Genomic DNA, 15,459 nt, shown 5'->3' with positions numbered 1-15,459 from the left:
AGTGTCTAGAGGAAGACTAGTTGGGAATTGTAAAGAATGAGACACCATAGGCCATGCGCTGATGGCTCACGCCTGTCATCCTGGTTACTCGGGAGGCTGAGATCCAGAAGGTCTTGTTTCCCAGCACAAGGAGGAAATTCCTTTGAGATTCTCATCTCCAAACTCCAACTGGAAGTGGTGCCATGGCTCAAGTGGTAGAGCACTGCCTTGAGCAAATTCATGATCAGAGACAGTACCCAAGCCCTGAGTTCAAGCCCCTCACCCAAAAAAACAAGAAAGAAAGACACCTCTTGATTGCCAGAAATGGTGAAGGAGTTGGGTTGCTATGGTTCGGACACCAGTTTCTGGCCTCAGTGTACAGCCATTTCTAAGAACTCCCCAAATTTGCCCGAGTGTAAATTTACATCAGGCTGGGCGTTGTCTTACCAAGAACTCCAGAGGTTGTTGCCTATCTTAGGCAGGAAGTGGGCAAATGGGAGTAGGGTTGGAGGGTACTGTCGATTATATTCTCTCCAACCAAGGAAGAATGGCTTTGGATACTGGTGTCAAAGTCTGAACGCGAAGGGTTGCATGTGCTTTATGGCCTGACAATTTGGATTTCCCCTGGTTGTAAGAAGGTGGCTGAAACTGGGCAATGCCTGTGTCTCACCACTGTCATCCTAGCTACTCAGGAGGCTGAGATCTGAAGATCACTGTTCAAAGCCAGCTTGGGTAGGAAACTGTGAGACATTAACTCAAGGGAAGCATCAGAAAACTGGAAGTGGTGCTGTGGCTCTAGTGGTAGAGTGCACACCTTCAGCTGAAGAGCTGAGGGATAGCAGGCAGGCCCAAAGTTCAAACCCCATGACTGACAACCAAAATGCTGTGGCTGAGTTTTCTTCATAGTGCTATGTACAGTAGGAAATGCCATGCTGTTTTATGAGCCATTCCAGATGTGTGAGAGGCGCTGAGTTTTGTCAACATTTGGTCTTAGGATGATAGTGTCATATTCTTGGAGTTTGGGATGTTCAGTTGCTCAGGGACTGCTGAGACCTTGGGCTACCCGTGTGTGTGTGTGTGTGTGTGTGTGTGTGTGTGTGTGTGTGTGTGTGTGTGTGTGTGTGTGTGTGTTTCTGTGTGTGTGTCTTTTTCCCTCATCATTCTCTGCCCACTTCCTGGTTGCTTGTCTGCCTCTTCCTGACCTTGGATGGTGCCCTTCCTCAATAGCAACCTTGTCTTTAGTCCCCAATCATGGTCTACAATGAGTCCCAAATTGCCAGAGACCGGCATATTCCAGCTTTTCCTTGGGACCCAAGTCTGGCTGTCCATATCTTTGTCCTCATCCAGGGGATTCTAGGTCCTCAGGGCAGGCTGGCATATGTTCTTTCCTGCCTCTGGGGGCCAGGGTGACTCATGCTCTGTCCTGTTTTTTCTCAGCTGGGCCCCTGGCTGCATTTCCCACTCCCAGCATGCTGGTAGTGGTGTGGGGGAAGGGTGGTTGCAAGTGGCTCTGGCCAACTCGACCTTGATAGCTGACTAAAGGCTTCCCAAACAAGGATAACCTGGGGCTACATGAGAGGTGAGGCCAAGGTGGCTTGGATGTATTGTTCAATGTCTAGGAAATGTCAACATACCTTATCGTAGGCAAATCTATCTTCTGGCAACAGCTGGGCCTCTCAGGTCCTTCTAGACAATTCTGGATTCGCAGAATACAGAGGCATATACTTTAGATTCCAGGCCCAGGGAACTGGGGGATGAGAGACTGGTATAGTACCTCAATGTTCTGGGGCATTAGTTTTGACCTGGATGAGCTGAGCTACAACTGGGGGGCAGTCCTGAGTCATAGTCACAGTAAGCTCTCAAGCCAGATCAAGTGGTTTCTCCCTAAGTCTTTCTTGGGCTGAGGGGTTTGGGCCATGTCAGTAAGTTCCATGGAACCTGCCCCTCGATCTCAACATGGGGCTACAGGATCAAGGGAAGGACACTAGGGTTCCTCCTTGGTTGTCGGCCCATGATTGCAGACCTTCATGTGCCCCCCTTTCCCAAGAATTGGTGAGGAAAGCAGGGCACCGAGCCCTCGAACTCCTGGGATAGTGACTGCTACAAGCAGCAGCCAGTTGGCTGTGGATTCCTGAGCCTACAAAATTTTCATGAGCCCAACTCAACACCTGCCCAAGGTCTGACTGAAAATTTTGCACTCTTGTGATACTCGTGTGACTGGGCATTATCTGGTATGACATCTTACAGCTCCTGCCCCTCCTGGCCCAGAACTGTGGTCTGAGACAGTGACTTACTGCTCTGATCCACATTGCACCCATGACAGATGCCATTCTGATGAACTTCATGCCCCACGGCTTGATACTTCTCTGAATCTGTGGCCTGCTCTGTAGGCAATGGCCTCCAAACAGGCTTCTATCAAGACTTGTAGGACACCTAGACATTAGGGGACCCTCAGGGGCCCACTGCAAAGAACTCTGCCTAGAGCTACAGAGTAAGGTCTAAGCAGGCCAGGTGTTGGTCATGGGGCTTGAACTCTGGGCCTGGGCTCTGTCCCCCAGCTCTTCACCTTACCACTTGAGCCACAGAGCTACTTCCGGTTTTCTGTAGGTTACTTGGAGATCTGAGTCTCCCAGACTCTCCTGCCTTGGCTGGCTTTGAATAGTAATCCTCACATCTCAGCCTCCTGAGGAGCTAGGAGGACAGGCTGAGCCACCTGTGCCTCGATGATCTGGCCTTACACCACAGTGGACTAGGAGCTCCTGAAATCTTTTCTTTAATTTTCCTGTGCTAGTATTGGGGCTTGAACTCAGGGTCTGGGCTCTGGTCTCTAAACTTTTTCCTTCAAGGTTACCACTTTACCACTTGAGCCACAGCTCCATTTCTGGATTTTGGTAGTTAATTGGCAAGAAAAGTCTCATTAACTTTCCTCTCCTGAGCTGTCTTGACCCTTGATCTATATCTGAGTCTCCTGAGTAGCTAGGATTTACAGGGGTTGAGCCACTGGTGGCATTGGGCTAGAAGCTTTTCTAAAGCAAGAGTTTTTCTCTGCGTTTGCCCTGACTCCTCCATGCAAAGGAGGCCTGAGGGTCAGGAGTTGTGAAAACAGGTTTCAAGCCACAGGAAATGGCTTTGGGTCCCTGGCGAAAAGAAAAGCTAATCTTCCCCCTGGGCGCTATTCTGGGACCCCACCCTCTGCCCTGTGACTCAAGTCAACGCTGACCCAGCCTTGAATATCCTGCCAGACTTTTCTGAAGCCATAAAACCTTCATACCATTCACACCACCTGCACTACAGCACACCTCAGGACCTTTGCCCATGCTATACTTTCTTCCAGAGGCTCTCTGTCTTGTACCCACATATGCGAACTACTGTGGAATTTTGGCACTGGGTATAAAACTTCCTGGAGAAAGTCTTTCCTTCCCTTCTCCATCTTTATTTTTTTTTTAATATTGAGTTGCTAGAAATGGAATTTGTGTAGGCTGACTGGCACATGCTCTATATTGGTGTGTGTGTGTGTGTGTGTGTGTGTGTGTGTGTGTGTGTATGTGTGTGTGTGCCAGTCCTGGGGTTTGAGTTCAGGGCCTGGATGTTATCCTATCCCTGAGGTTTTGTGCTCCAGGAAAGCACTCTACTACTTGATCCACAGCTCAACTTCTGTCTTTTGGGGTGTTTACGTGGAGAAAAGTGTCTCATATTGACTTTCCTGCTCGCAATTGGGATCTTCAGATCTTATCCTCCTGAGTAGATTACAGGGGTGAGCCTCCAGCACCTGCCCTCTATCCTACCTGTTACCTATAACCTTGGCCCTCCTCTGAGTTCAAGAATAATATACCTACCAGGCTCAATTTTTTTTTTGCCAGACTTGGGCTTGAACTGAAAGCTTATACTTAGGAGAGACTCTAAACATGTGAAGACTGAGACAAATGCTTCCATTTAATTATGTATCATGTTTCAACACTTAATAAAATGTTAATTAAAATGAGTCAATGCCCTAAATTATTGTGTATAATTTTATAATAGATGTGCAAAATATGATATTATGTGTATAATAATACTAAATACCATAAATAAATGAATCAAAGAAAAATAATATACAAAATCAATTAGAAAATTCATAATATGAAATTAACATCCATATAAATGTATATATCATGTATTACATATGTGTAGAAATATTTCTTCCATTGCAGGGCCATCATTCAGGCCCTGGGAACACTATCCTGGATTTATTTTCCTCAAGGACAATGAGCTTCGCATTCACCCATGGTGCAAAGAGTTACCTCGACGGTGAGCTCAAAACCTAGCAATGGCAGAAATACTGGCCCCAGTTCTAAGAGAGTGACTTATTTTTTTTTAAATGTTACTTAATCCTCCTTTAATAAATAAGGTGAAGATTCAGTGTCATGGAGGCAAGAAAGACGGCCTTTGTTTTCAGCATTACTGATTCCAAAAGAAGAGGACTTGTCACAATTAGAACACAAGGCCAGCTATAGTATGGTCACGTCTATCAGAGCTCAATCACAAAGAAACAAATAGCATCAATAAATAGCTCTTTTTTTCTATTCTTATTGTAAAGATGATGTACAGAAGGGTTACAGTTGCGTATGTCAGGAAAGGAGTACTTTTTTTTTTTTATTATTGTGAAAATACCGTACAGAGGAGTAACAATTACATGGGCAAGATAATGAGTACATTTCTTATCAAGCATTGTAGCCTCCTCCTTTGTTTCCCTAATTTTTTTGATGGAAGCAGTTATGTTTATTCAGTTCCATACTGAATATTAAAAAAAGCAATATAGAGTTTTGTACAGCTATTCAAACATCCTTCCCTTACCTTCAAAGTGCTTCTCTGAGAACTACATTGTTTCTCTTTTTTTGTATATTTTTTACTGTAAAAATGTTCTACAGAGGGGTTACAGTTCCAGGAGCAAGGTAATGAGTACATTTCCTATTGAGCATTGTTTACTCCTCCTGTGTTTTTCCCCTACCATCCCTTTCCTCCCATCTCCACAACTACCTCCCCCTGCCGAGGTAAATGACTTAGTTTTTCATTTTTGGTTGGCATGGAGTTTGAACTCAAGTAATGGCAACTCTTCACTCACATTGCTACAGATTTACCAAGACTCTGAGTTCAAATCCCAGGCTAGAAAAGAAAACTGTCAGAAATTCCAAACCAGGGAGCTTTATTTTTTAAATTTATTTAAATAATTAATTTTTATATATATATATATATATATATGTATATATATATATATATATATATATATACATATATATATATATAGTTTTTTTGGCCAAGCATGGGGCTTGAACACAGGTCGTGGAAATTCTACTTCAGCTTGGATCTCCCTTTGCTGGGGTGCAGTCTCTGGTCTCATAGCCGATCCTGTGATCCTGGGCCCAGAGGGCTTTCAGGAAGACAAACAATTTGGAAAGCATGAAAAGTGGTGAGCTGCAGAGAGTTGGGGGATTACGATTTTTTTCTTAGGACAGTGACCATCCTCGGTCTGAATGACAAAGCTGCAATGTGGACCTGACCTGCCATTGCTGGTGGCTGGTGGGCTATTATTGAAGCCATAGTCCAACCTGTCAACATAGGCCCTGCGTTCAAATCGCAGTCCTGACATCAATTGCAGGAGATCACAAGAGACTCATTCCTATGCATAGGAATATTGATTGAAAGAGTAATTTATACGTTGGTCTACGCTAAAATTGGATGCAATAATCCTAGAATGCTGATTGAGCTTAATTAATAGTTTATTAACTATGAAAAGAATAATATTCCTTCAATTGCAGTATAATAAATACCTAAGAGTTGGAAGGAACATAGTAGGTGTCATTCCATCATAGATAGACGGGTATGGAACACTTTACTAATATATATTTTTATTTGTATACCTCTGTCTGCCTATCCATTTATCTCTGTTTTGGCCAGAGCCTGGGAACCACCTGACATCTTCATTGACTGGAGGCTGCCATGATCAAACTCACCCAATCATGAATTGGGCCTGCTAGGCACTAAGTTCAGATCATGGCACTGCCAGGCATGATGGAGAACATATCTAACATCTGGATGTTTTGTGACAGGATGTAAACAATGTAATAAATGGTATAGGTGTCATCAGAGTCAATAAAATAAATTCTAAATAAATGAATGAAATAAGAAATTAAATAAATAGCCACACCAAACACAATATGGACTGAACATCTGTACACATGTATCAATCCTATTTTTAAAATATACATAAGGAGGGCTGGGAAGGTGGCTCAATGGTAAAGCGCTTGCCTTGCATGCATGAGGCCCTGGGCTCGATTCCTCAGCACCACATAAGCAGAAAAAAAAGCCGGCAGTGGAGCCGTGGCTCAAGTGGTAGAGTGCTAGCCTTGAGGTGAAGAGCTGAGGGACAGCGCCCAGGCCCAGAGTTCAGTCGCACGAGTGTACCAAAAAAAAAAAAAGTATATAAGGAATATCTTTTCCAGGCCTGAGGCTTGAATTCAGTCCCCCTATGCAGAGGAAATGGCGGGAGATCCTGAGATACTCATTTCTGGACCTGGGATGAGTCATGGAATGTAATCGATCTCAACCTTGAATGAGAAGTTTGTGCATGATGCAAGTAGGAAATGATAGGCAAGACTCATCGATTATTTGTAAAGAACAGTTGATGAAGCATGACAATAATCATCACAGTATGAAATGGAGGCATCAGGAAAGATCCAAGAATCGGTAGTCACACAGATTGGATTCCACCACAGGTTACCATCTCTCCTACTCTATACAAATGTGTACTTATTTGCATACTACCTTCACCTTATGAATGGATGACTGTTGTGCACCCCGCTGTCCCCTCGGGGGCGGGGCTCAATCGCAGTTCCTTGGAACAGCCTAGCTCCTTCGTGGCTCAAAGGCTGGTGTGCTCATATGACCCCATTCCCCACTTGGTCCTGCTAGGTCCCAGTTCAGATTCCCCGCCCTGCCAAAAGATTCATCTTGATGTCAGAAGTCAATCGTTGCACCTGTTTTCTTTCCTGTGCAAGTCCTGGATCTCAACTAGGTCAGAGAATGCATGGGCCACCCTGTGGCCATGGGAATAAGTTGTTATCCATGTCAGCCCAGTTATACCTGTCATCATATACTCAAGAAAATACACAATACACCCATGAATAGCATACAAAATAAAGAGAATACACTTAATGCACGATGCAGTCCACACACGGATGTGAACATACATCCCATGTTTCAATGATCATTGAGGACTATTTTGGCCTCCCTGGGGCTCGATCTCAGTTCCTGGGAATGGCCCAGCTCCTTCGTGGCTCACAGTCTGGTGTGATCACGTGGACCCATTGGGCAGTTGGGCCTCCTAGGCCCAAAGTTCGAATCCCATCACTGCCAAAACTTCACCCTGATGTGAGAAGCCAGTCGTTGCACCTGTTTTCCTGTACTGGGAAAGTTCTGGGGCTCAGCTAGGAAGAGAATGTATACGCTACTCTATACTCAAGGGAATAGGTTATCATCCAGTTCACCACAGTTATATTTGTTATCCTATACTCAAGGAAATACACAATACCTCAATGAATAAGACACAAAACAAAGAGAATGACTACACCAAACACAAGATGCCGCCCACCCATGTTTGGAAATATAGATCCTCTATTTAATTATGAATTTATGACTATATTGGCCCCCATGAGGGTTCCATCTCAGGTGCCAGGAATGGCCTAGTTCCTTAGTGGATCTTAGCCTGATGTGCTCACCATTACCCATTTCCCAATAGGGCCTGCTAGGCTTTGAGTTCAAATTCCTGCACTACCAAAGATTCATTCTGATGTGAGAAGCCTATGGTGGCACAGGTTTTCCTGTCCTGTGAATGTCCTGGGTCTCATTGAGGATGGAGAATGCTACATAGGCAACTCTTAGCCATGTGAATAGGTTGTCATTCATGTCAGCAGTTATGTCTGTCACCTCATACGCAATAATATACACAATACAACCTTGAAAAAGACACAAAATAGAAAGAATAACTACACTGAATGCAAGATGCATACCTCACCTGCAGGTAAAGAGAAATCCTATGTTTAAAAAAGGTGGGCTTGCTAATTTGTCCAGTGCTGGAGCTTCAAATCAGGTCCTGCACCAGGCCTGACATTCTACTCTTTAAAGATGGTGAGCTTCCCCTTCTCCCACAGTGCAACAGAGTTACCCAGACCTGAGCTAAAATCCCAGCACTGACAACTGATTCATCCTGATGTCAGAAGCCAGTTGTTGTACCTTTTATCCTCTCCTGGGTCTCAAATATGATGCAGAATGCATAGGCAACTCTGTAAACATGGGAACAGGTTGTCATCCCTGTCAGTACAGTTATACCTGTCACCATGCTTATTAAAGTACACAATACCTGCATGAATTAGAGATAAAATAAGGAGAATAATTGCACTGAACACAAGATGCTGACCACACATGTATGTCAATATAGATCCTGTGTTTTAATTATGAATTTCTGACTATAGTCGACCACCCTGGGGATCAATGTCAGATTCTGGGATTGGCCACACTCCTTATTTGCTCACAGGTTCATATGATCACCTTGACTGATAGACCAATTGGTTTTTCTCTGCCCTGAGTTCAAATCCCAGCACTACCAACAAGTGAATCATGGAGTAAGGAGCGTGTGAAACTTTTTTTTTCCTTTTCTCTGAGTATCTTGGGGGCCAGGCATCATGGAAAACATTTTTTCAAATCTAGATGTTCTCTGATAGGTTGTCATTAATATAGTAAACACAATGGGTTTCATCATAGTAAAATCAATGATAAATAAATGAATAAAACAAAAGATACCAAGAACAACCACACCAAACATATATGGACTGAACATCTATAGGTAAGTATAAATCCTATCTTTAAAATATATATAAATAACATGTTTTCCAGGGCTGGGTCTTGAATTCAGGACTAGTGAACAGGACTGACTTTTTTATCTTCATGTAAGATGATCTTCTCCTTTATCCACATTGCTGCAGATTTACCCAGATCCTGAGTTCAAATCCAAAGCCTGTAAGAATAAACTGTGTGAATTGCAAGCCAGGGAGCTAATTTTTTCTCAGCATGGGGCTTGATCTCAGGTCGTGGCAAGTCCACCTCAGCTTCGATCACCCTAGGTTGGGGTGAAGCCATTGGACACACAGGTGCTCCTGTGATCCAAGAACCCCAGGTCTTTCAGGGAAATCAATGCACAGAAAAAATGTGGCCTTTTATGTTTTCTTCCTTTGCAGTGACCCTTCTGGGTCTGAATGACACTGTTGCAAAGGGTACTTCACCTTGCTTTGCTGAAGGCTGACAGACTATCAGGGAAGCTATAGGCCCACGTGGCATCATAGGCCCTCGTTTCGAATCCCCTTTCTTGACACCAGCCAATGGCAGGAGATACTAAGAAACTGGTTCCCATCCAAAGGAATAACACTGGAATTTTCTCAATGTCACAGTTGAATGAGTTCATGGTGCATGGTGATCCCATAAAATTAAACAGCATCATTTCAGAAGGCTGGTTGATTTTATTTAATTTTGATGAAGCATTAAAAGAATATTATTACTTAGAAGAACCCAATAATTTCAGGACACTGTGCTTTCATTAATATTTTAAGGATTTAAACAATAACATTACTTACATGGATGCATAATGAATACTCAGGAATTGGTAGGAATATAGTCTAAATAACTGAATTATGTATAGATATCTCTGGCACTCTATAAATATATATATTTATTAGCATACTGCAATCTCCATGTCAATCTGTTTTTATTTTGTTAACTCCTTGGGCTCGTTCTCAAGTCCTGGGAACATCCTGGCAGCTCAAATTGCCCCATGATGGCCTGTTGACACTCACCCATTCTGCTTGCTTCACAGGATTCTGGCCACACCCCGATTCTTTCATGTTTCTTTCTGACCAATGGGATACAAGAATGCTGGCCACGCCCACATTCCATGCTGCCAGGTAGCACTGGGATTCCCTCTGTTAGTTTACACCACTACCAGTAGTTGAGGAAGGTAGAGGTGACTGAGTGGTGAGGAAGAGACTCGAGGTGACTTTGGAGTATAGTAGGAAATTGATGCTCCCACCCCCACCCGGCCCCTTCCCTCCCTTCATGTGGTGCCAGGTTTCAAACCTCAGGCAATGGCGTGCTGCCAGCAGGCCTAAATCCCCGACCTGGTCTCTGCCCCCAGTCATCTGCTCTGGGCTCATGTGTCCACAATGCTGCTGCCATAGCTGCTGCCCCATTTGGAGCAGCTGCCAATAGATTCTCTCAGCAGCACAGGTGAGTGGCCACCCCAACACCAATGCAACCCGGGTCAAACATCCCCCCTGGGGGCACCATGACCCCCATGCTTGCTTCCTCTCCCCGGCTCTGATGAGCCACATTTCTGTCTTGAGCATTTCTGAGATAGAAACTAAATATATGCTCAGGCTGGGCTGGATCGCGGTCCTGCTGTGAAAGATATGCTCCATCAGGCCTGGTCCTCTCTAGTTGGGATGTGTGGGACATGTGGCACCATGCTCAGTCATTGGTTTAGATGGATTATCCCAAACTCAGTCCACAGCAGAGGATTCTTGACCACACGTGAAGCTCTTGGTAGGGCCTCAACCATTGGACCTCAGTCTCCTCATAGGACAGTTGTGAGGAAACAAGGTATTTATATAGAGAGATCTCTGAAGAATGGCTAGGCAGAGAGGGAGCAGCCTTCAGATAAGTTTTTGGCAATTCTGTGAGCATATGACCGGAAGATACCAGTAAGGGCTCAGCGGGGCCTGTTATTAATCGTGCCACAGGTGTGGAATTATGAACTGAAACATGGCTCTCTTTCATTATTACCCTATCCCAATGTGGAAGGAGATCCTTCACTTTGTTCAGTTTTGCAGCTGGGGAAACTGAGGCACAGAGAAGCCAGGTGACCTACTTATGACCTCAAGTTCACAGGAAGCTCAGCCTGACTTCTCTACCATGCTTCCTAGGACAATGGGTGTTATTCAGTCCACTTCTTGTGGTGGGAAGTCCACTTCTTTTCAGTCGTGGGTCTTGAACTCTAGGATTGGGCACTGTTCTCGAGCTCCTCAGCTCAAGGCTAGCACTCTATCACTTGAGCCCACAGTGCCCCTTCCACTTTTCTGGTGGTTCTTTGGAGATAAGATTCTCACAGATGTTCCTGCCTGGGCTGTCTATGAACCATGATCCTCATATCTCAGCCTCCTGTTTAGTTAGGCTTAGAGTTCTAAGCCACTGGCACTGGATTTAACTGTAATTCTGGTTCTCTCTCTCTCTCTCTCTCTCTCTCTCTCTCTCTCTCTCTCTCTCTCTCTCTCTCTCTGGGACTGGAACTGGTAGAATGGGTGCTGTAGGAGGTGGCCCAATGTCCCCAGGTGGCTGGAACACAAGATGGCCTACTCATTCTGGTTCCGGAGGTGGGCTGGGGGTCTGGAGTGGTCTCAGTGGGCTGGGGGTCTGGAGTGGTCTCACTCATCGTGTTGATACATCTCCATGAGGTAAGCCCTCTGTGCCCTTGCTACACTGTGAGGGTTATTCATTGTCCATCTAGCCTTACTGGATTTATTTTATTGTATTCTATTCTACATCATTTTCTAACACCAGGCCAATATTATGGTACATAGTTATGGAATAAAAATATAATATCAACTTAAGAAAGTCATTTAGGGCTCTGGGAATGTGGCTTTGTGATACGGTGATTGCCTAGCATGCATGAAACCCTGAGTTCAATTCCTCAGTACCACTTAAACAGAAAAACACTGGAAGTGGTGCTGTGCCTCAAGTGGTAGAGTGATTGAATTGAGCAAAAATAATAAATAAATTCAGGAATTATTCCCTAGCGCTGAGTTTAAGCCCCATGACTAGGAAAAAAAAATCAGTTAGTAAATACAAAATAAGGAACCCATACTTGGAATATATAATTGCTCCTGCCATACTGACACCTGACAGTAGTATTCCCTAATTCATGTACGTTACTTATATTAGTATATTGTGTTGAAAAAAAAAAGTTTTGTTCATTAGGTCACAGCAATTAATGGCTTGAACGTGCTTAGATGTCAGGTGAAGATTAATTCTCGAAATTCAAAGATTCCAGGTTTGTGAATGGTCACTGCTAATCACAATGAGAAGGGTAATCTAAATGAGATTTGGAAATATTTTGGGTCATTTATGGCACCAAAACAGCAGAGGCAAATTAACAGTTGTGACAGAAGAGAAGGTATAATTCCAGAGTTAATGAATAAATGACAGTAACTAAGATATACCAGAATTTGTTTTAGAGAACCGTTTTTGGTTATTGAACAAATAGTTATCAACTAGTCTTATTTCTCATTACCATTAGCATTCTAAATCTCTTAGGCTACTTCTTAATTTCTGTGTAAAAGATGTATCTCCTCCTGTGCTGTTCTTTCATACCTTATCTTCTTTGCTTTCTAAAAATTGTCTTTCTATATTTCTCTATAAACATTTCCTGATACTAAATACACCTACACAGATGGCAGAGAATGCTAATGTAAGGGTCCCATAGCTCATGAGTCGTTAATGATTAATGAAACAACATGGAAAGGAGGACATATTTATTGTTACCTCAAATTTCCTGAAAAGCTGCAATGCCATCATTCGATTCAAATTTCCATTATTTGTGTCCATTATATATTGTCCAATATATATTGTGTCCATATATATATTGTGTTCCATTATATAGTGTCATTCAGTGCACATAAACGCAAATATGTGTTGGGTGCTGGTGGATCACGCCTGGAATCCTAGCTATTCAGAAGACCAGAGGATTGTGGTTGAAAGCCAGCCTGGTCAGGAATGTCCATGAGACCCTTATCTTCAATTAACTGCCAGAAACCCAGAAGTGGTGATATAACTTAAGCGGTAGAGCTCTCGACTTGAGCTGGAAAGCTGAGGTAGTGCGCCCAGGATCAGAGTTCAAGTCCCACAACCAAAAAAAAGTGTAAATATTACCTTAAGTTTCCCCAAAAGGAAAGACAAGATCAATAATCTTCCCAAGCAGAAAAAATAATTTCAAAATGATTCAGTGCACCTCCTTTTGCTGAGTTATTTAAATTATGGCTTCTTTGCTAGACGTATTCTCTTCCTTTATAAATTGTCAAATACTAGCTTTACAATAAACTTCATCTAATATTTTTTGTTTCAAAAGAGAAGTCCACACAGTTGATGTCACTTAGCTTTCTTACTATCTTAATTCAAACCAAACCAGGCAGGAGAGTGTGTCAAACTCTTATCACAAATTGAACACCAAAAAACCAGAAGTGGAGTTTTGGCTCAAGCAGTAGAGTACTAGCTTTGGGGGCAGGTGGGCAGGAAAGACAACTGTTCAGGGACAGGATCCAGCCTCTGGGTTCAAGACCCAGAACCAGCAGAAACTAAACAAACAAGCAAACAAAAAGCCCAGATATTTCTTTGGGACCCTCCTTAAAGTTGTACTGATCAGAGAAGAGGCTTCTTTTGCTGGTCATATTGACTGGATCCTGCTTTTTTGGAATCCTTAATGCTCTGAAGAACTCAGGACCAGACCAAAGGAATTGGTAACTGACTCCTGCATCAAGAGAATCATCTCAAGGGTGAAATATCCATCCATAAGACACTTTAAAACCTTCATGTCTTTGTTCCTTTGCAGGAGAACACTTTTAAAACAATGTTATTTCATTTTGTTCTATGCTGGCCTTCAAATGGTACATTATTTCCTTTTGTAATACTCTGAAAACTAGAAGTTTACAGAAAAATTTTATATGAGTAAAGAACACACTCGGAAAAGCCAGGGATAGAGTTTCCTTCAAGGCTTGGGATACTTTTCTTGTACAGTAAAAAGGAAAGCACAAGGTAATTTGAACTTTGTTATTCCTCTATGTTCCACTGCTCTCCTGGGGTCAGTTTCCTCATCCAGTAACAGTTACTTCCAGTAACAATCGATGGTGCTGCTTGAGGTATAATGAATGTTTTCGGGCTTTACTGAAATAACACTAGGACACCTTTGGACCTGAGGTAACACGTGTTTCAGAGACAACTTATTAAAGAGAAAATATGAAATTTATATTGCTTATAAATACATTATACATGAGTACATTGAGTTCAAACTTTGTAAGTTCTCTGTAAATTAAGGCAAATTTTAAATGGGAATAAAGTTCTCAGAACATTCGTTTTGTGAGTGTACGTGCTGTTCATTATTTCCCAAGTTTACATCTGCTAACAGTAAGGGAAACAATAGCAATAATAGAAGAAAGAAGTTCTGAGTTTAAGTATAAGGGTTCAATACAATATAGAAGACTACAAATAAGACAACATTGAAACAATAAAGCCAAGTCCAGTATGTAGATTTATGGGAGTGATATACAGAAAGCAAGACTCCTACGTGGAACATGGAGTATGAGGCCATTCTCATTCTAAATCATGCTTGCTAATCATGCAACTTTGTAGAAAGTAGAATAGAAGAATAATCCTGTTTCCAAAGCAAGTCAGATATAAGAGCATGGATCGTGTGATGGCCTACAGACTGGCTTTCACTCCTGTGCATATAGGCTGTTTGACCATCGACATTGGGGGTGGCATGATCTGTTTATGGAATATACTGCCCATAAAAACCAACTATGATGTAAACAATGTTTGACAAGGTGTTAAGTCCAAAGTTACAGTGGTAAGGATGATTACTATTTAGCTTTTTTTTTTTTGGGGGGGGGGGGGGGTGTGTCCAATAGTAAGGCCTGAACTCTGGGCCTGGGCGCTGTCCCTCAGTCCTTCAGCTCAAGGCTAGCCCTCTGCCACTTGAGCCACAGTGCCACTTCTGGCTTTTTTCTTTTTGCTTATGTGGTGCTGAAGAATTGAACCCAGGGCCTCAGGCATGCAAGGCAAGCGCTCTACCACTGAGCCACCTTTCCAGTCCTAGCTATTTTCTTTAAATAGTTAATTGCTTTTTAAAGTTTATCTGCTTATTTAATCTAGGAAATCAAAAGTTAATATTTGTGTTTTTTGGTGAAATTTGAAACTAGGCAAATAAAAGCACTCATTTTCCTCAAATTCAACATTTAAAATTATTAAAACTTTGTTCATATGTTCTAGTTGTCAGAAATTTGAGCCACACATGGTAGCTCATAGTTGTAATGCCAGCTATTAAGTCTTGACTGATACAGAGAGGATTATGATTTGAGGCTAGCCCAGGGAAACATTCACAATATTGGATCTCAATCAATATCTGAACACAATGCATTGTGCTTTATATTTCATCTACTCAGAAAAGGTAGAAAGAAGGATTGTGGACCATGCTGGCCTGGTCATAAACAGAAAACCCTGCCATAAAAATGGATAAAACAGGGCTGGGAAGGTGGCTCAGTGGTAGAGCGCTTGCCTTGCATGCATGAGGCCCTGTGTTCCATTCCTCAGCACCACATAAGCAGAATAAAAAAAAGCCGGAAGTGGAAC

This window comes from Dipodomys spectabilis, unplaced genomic scaffold (genome assembly GCF_019054845.1).
Source record: "Dipodomys spectabilis isolate Male_0828 unplaced genomic scaffold, ASM1905484v1 ptg000037l, whole genome shotgun sequence".
NCBI classification, from domain to species: Eukaryota; Metazoa; Chordata; class Mammalia; order Rodentia; family Heteromyidae; genus Dipodomys; species Dipodomys spectabilis.
The sequence above is the reverse complement of the archived record's forward strand: the minus strand, read 5'-3'. Positions refer to the sequence as shown.